The sequence below is a fragment of the Rhincodon typus genome, chromosome 7 (assembly GCF_021869965.1).
Source record: "Rhincodon typus isolate 14 chromosome 7, sRhiTyp1.1, whole genome shotgun sequence".
Lineage (NCBI taxonomy): Eukaryota > Metazoa > Chordata > Chondrichthyes > Orectolobiformes > Rhincodontidae > Rhincodon > Rhincodon typus.
Window position 1 is genome coordinate 63,407,427 of NC_063338.1, and position 5,359 is coordinate 63,412,785.

A 5,359-nucleotide genomic window follows, 5' to 3' on the forward strand; every position below is an offset into this window, starting at 1 on the left:
TTCCTGCTCCTCTGATGCTGCTTGGCCTGCTGTGTTCATCCAGCTCTACACCTTGTTATCTCAGATTCTCCAGCATCTGCAGTTCCTACTATCTCAAACATTATCCTAGCATATTGTTCTCTGCACGAATGGAGCAGGCAATGAGGGATCGGAATGCACTCTGAAGAGCTAAGAAAGCAGCAGCAATTTTCCTAGAGGAGGAAGAGGACGTTGAGTAGGAAGAGCATCACGTTCAGCATGATAGAGTGCTACAGTGTTAGAGAAAACCAGTCAGACAGGACTGAATTGATACATGGTTTCAGTGGATGAGTGCCAGGTACAGTGATCCCTCAAGGCTGTACATTTGTGTCTCTTGAAAGGCAATGCAGCTTCTGTTTGTTTAATCATTCTTTGCTTCAGTCCTGATGAAGAGTTACTGGACTGGAAAAGATAATTCTGCTTTCTTCCCACAAATGCTGCCATACCTGTTGCATTTCTCTAACAATTTCTGCTTTTGTTTCAGATCCCCAGCATTCACAGTTCTATGTTTTATTTTATTTGAGATGTTAGACTGCACTGGGCGTTAGGAAAAGAGTAGCAATTCCTTGGAAATGTTTTAAGGTGGGATGGCATGAAGGATGGGTAAGTCCTGGAGCTTGTTTCTTAAATAGCACTGAATTTACTTAAAGTACATTTGGATTTGCAATGAAGTGTCAGCTGTGCACATATCTGTCGTGGGAAGCATTTGTTTTTGGTTCCCCTCCCACTATATGCACTGTGAGGAATAACCCCAGACTGACAGTGCTTGACCTGGCACATGACTGGGATTTAAAAATTGCGCCAACACCAGGAAAGTCAGGACATCCTGGCAATGGCAAGTGCTTCAACCTGTGGTGAGAGAGAAGATATGACGAACTGAGAACAAGACTGTCGTGGTACATTGCTAATGAGGCGAGTAATGGAAAACAAGTTGAGAAATCCAGCTCTTGGAGATAAGCACTCTCTGAAACTCCCTGAAATTGACACGTAACCAATATCTGATAAAATTCATCACCAGGCATTTGAAAGAAGTCATGTGACAATAGATGAGATGATGCCTTGGCTTAGGCTAATGAGAAGAGGAGACAGAGTAGAAATGTCCAGATAAGGTTACAGGTAGTGATAGACAAACAGTGGGCAGAATCTTATAAGGATCTGAATGACATGAACTATGGTGAGATTTCTGGCAGAATCAGACAATAAGTCCAGCAAATCAACATCAAGAGTATCTCACTCCATCTTTTAATGCTTTTGTCAAGCAACGAGGTGATTTTCTTGTTACATGCAATAGAGACAGTAGTAGAGATGACCCTTGATAGAAGGTGGGCACAGAGGCAGATATAGAGTGAGTGTGAGATAGCAGAGAGAACAGTGTGCTACTTACCCTGGCAGAACAGAGAATGTCATTGAATTTCTCATGGCTCTGCTGGCACTTCATCCAGACCTTGGAGATGATGTTCATTCATGTGACAACCTCAGACCAGACTGCAAGGACCCGCTGGCACAGTCTTCTTTGCACACCCCCTCGACCAGAGCTTTCAGGATCCTAATGGAGTGTCACAGCACCATCTTACCTTTCTCCAACATTTTTTTAAAAATGTCCTTGACTGAGCAGGGTAGCTTCAGAATGTGAATACTCGTCCAGGTGCACAGCAGGCTTTTAAATATGGCATGGACACAAAGGTTGCTAGTCTTTCGACAGAATCTGGTGAGTGACAATGGATTGGCAAAATGAGGGTAAAGATATGTTAGGCCAGTTAATACAGTACTGGTTCTTAACAGTAGTTCTAGAAGGAAACGTAGCACTTGGAAAAGAGTGTAAGCCTTTGTAAGGAATTCTGATCATAGTATGGAGGGATCTTGTACTGGTAGATCCAGGACAAGATAAGAGTGTGAGTAGAGATCATAGTTTGCCAAGTTCAAGGACAATAGAACAGGCTGGGGTTACCACAAGAAGTAAGGGCTGTTATGATGTAGAAGTTATGAAGCATTAGAAAGAAAAGAGGTTTCCTCTTCTGTTCCAAAACCAAGTTGGATCATGCACGATACCATTTGTTAAATTCTCTCATAAAAGAGATGTTTACTCCAAGGAATTATTGGAATTCTTGAGGAGGAATCGTTGGTGGTATGAGGAATTATAAAACTATGAAGAAACATCCAACTTTTTGTGGGTTAATTTGTGGTTCAACTTTTTTTTGTTAGTTTCAAGAAAGGGGGATATGGAAGGTTGACTGCATTGTGTGGAATATGAATAATAAACAATTTTGTTACTGTTCTGTTGTATTACAAGGTAAAATGTAGAATATGAAAAAATGTTTAGTTTTCATTACTTATCGTTTACAGATTATATTTAGTTATTTCAATCAACTTACTCAGGCATGTTATGCCACACACCCAGGGCATGTTGGGCCTGGTCTTGTGATCCAGAGGTAAGAACACTACAACAACACCTCAAGAACATCACAAATTTTGTTTTTGTATGCCTTGGAAGTATTAAAGAGGAGAATCTGTTAGTATTGCAAGTAGTAAGGAGATGGTGTTAATTGATTGATTACTTAATTGACTGATAGATGTAATGGGAAGATGTAAAGGAACAGTTGTGACTGGTGTGTGAAAGGAACTATATAAAAAAAGTGTCTTGATTTGTGTCTCAGTGACTGGCTTGGATCTGATTTGACAGTGTTACTATCAATTAATACCAAATATTGCATATTTCACTTCAGCTAAAGCTAAAGAAATGCTGCTGGCATAAGTTAAGTCATTTATTTTAAGCAAAGTTATATCATGCAAATAAGTCTGCTTAAAAATTTGGAAATGAGTCAGTTAGCTTTTCTCAATTAGTAGACTTTTTTTCTGTTGGCAACGAGAGCTCAAAAATGCATGCTAGAAAGCAACTGACAAAGTATGCTTCAAGAAGACTGAAATTGAATTATTCATTAAAGTAGTATCAAAAGGCAGTGGATTGCCTTGGCATGCAAACAGCTCCCACATCTGTGGAATATTGGGCAGCATTCAAAAACAACAAACCATAATATAAACTCAAACTTGCAAACTGTAATGGATTAAGACTGCTGCCAGTGCCACGACAACTTTTAAGAAATTGAAGCTCCTCCACAGCAAGAGAGCAAAATGAATTTATAGTGGTGAAAAACATCACTCATGTAAGGTACTTTTTGGTGAGAAGGAAGAGAACCACATCTCTTCACCATGGAGAGAGAAGAGCAAGCTCTCATGATCACATGGGTTTTATTAGACATATCATATTGAAGGTAAAGATCAAGTTTAGCTCACAGATAGCTCATTTAGGCATGAACAGGCAAATCAATATGAACAAGATGTCAGATCCACTGTCAAGCACAAATACCCGACATGGAGACAAGCAGGTCGTTCTTACAGTTACAACTCTAAATTAGCTGAGCAATTTAATGTTGTAATCTGCTTTTAGCTCAAAAATCTTTTTTTAATGCTTTCTTCACCTGCAAAATGAATTCTATGATGCCTAAAGTGTGTAGTTACAAAGGTGCATATACTGTCTCAGTGAGTGGATAGAACAATATCATGTGAACGTTATCATAGTTTTAATGGACTATAGACTGCTATCTCATTACAGAGAGAGAAAACTGGTGGTGGCTTGACCTGAAGGTCACCACACCTCAGGCAAGAGGAAGGGTGGAGCAGGAGAGTCCTATTTGGTAACTTGAGCAGATGCAGGAATTAAGCCCACACTGTTGGCATTATTGACCAGCTGTCCAGCCAGATGAACTAACTGACTCATATTGAATTCAATAGGTAAAGAGATTTTCCAGTTTAGGTCTGAGAAAATCAAATTGAAAACTTGTTCTTTATAGTGAAAAACTAATAGCTGTGGAGGAGTAGAGAGATTTTGCTCACCATGTATGCAAATCATGTCTTAATTGTAGAAACAATATTGCATGGCATTTTAGGGACGTATAATCAAATGAAAATGATAGTTGAACAAAAGAAGGAGATATTGGGATGTGAGAGCCATTTACATTAAAAGTGTTGATGGATCAGGAGCCAACGTAGATTGGAAAAGATGGAAATAATGCATGAGTGGTACTTATTGCAGAAAAAATCCATTTTTAATTAGTTGAAGTTAATGGACTGTGAAGGATATCTGGAACAGTATTGGAATATTCAAGTTTAGATGGTGACAAAGGCACAGACACTTGAGCCAACATGTCAAGGACAAGAAGGAAAGCCAGCACAGAAGATGCCCTGGATAGATAAATCCAGAACCAAGTCTGGGTAATTCTACAGTTGGACAGTGCAGGAGAGACATTGCAGGAGGGTAGCATAATAAATCATATCAAAGGCAGCAGCAGAATCTAAAAAGAAGTGGAAATGTACTCCATTGTTACAGTTGGCATTATCTGTGAGCTTGATTAGAGTCAAGAGTCACTACAGTTTTGTAGCCTGTATGGAAACCTGACTGAAGAGATTCAAATATTAGGCTGAAATTCCCTTAGTACTGCTCCTGCTCCACTGTCAAATCTGAAATTATCAGTAAACTCCCATTTATGCACACTGTTTCTTTTGCACTTCTGCACAAACTGAAAGCTATATGATGAAACATGTGCTTTGGAGTTATGGTAAAGTTGAACAAAGATTTGTCAGAGAAGAATATATGCTTTAAAACATTAAGAGGAAGGTTAGGTTTTAGATGGGTTAAGTAGCTTTCAAGGATACAGAAATGGAGTGTTTTTATTTTCTTGTTTGGTGTTGATGGGTGAACAACACAGGTTGGTGGCCATTGGACAATTGACTCAGTATTAGTGACACTGATTGAGATTTGTGAAATGGTGTTATAACGAGATGAAGAGGAATAAATCAACTCCACTCTGTTTATTCTCTTCATGGGTGTAACAACTTCTTTAAAAATTCTTTATAGCACACAGCAGTATTACACTGCAATAAAATATGATAATATTCAAAATTAAGGAGTCAATTGTAATGTTTTCTTGAACAAAAACAGAAGTTGCTGGAAAAGCTCAGCAGGTCTGGCAGCATCTGTGAAGAAAAGAATAAGAGTTAACATTTCAGGTCCGGTGACCCTTCCTCCGAACTGCTTCTGAGGAAAGGTCACCGGACCCAAAACGTTAACTCTGATTTTTTTCTTCACAGATGCTGCCAGATGTGCTGGGCTTTTCCAGCAACTTCTGTTTTTGTTCCTGATTTACAGCATCCACAGTTCTTTCGGTTTTAATTAATGATGTTTTCTTGTGTGAGATAAAGAGGAATGTTATTAATAATAAAATACAACAGCAAACACATACGCAAAACAGGCATAAAATTTGAAAAGGAAAAATTATCTCGTTCA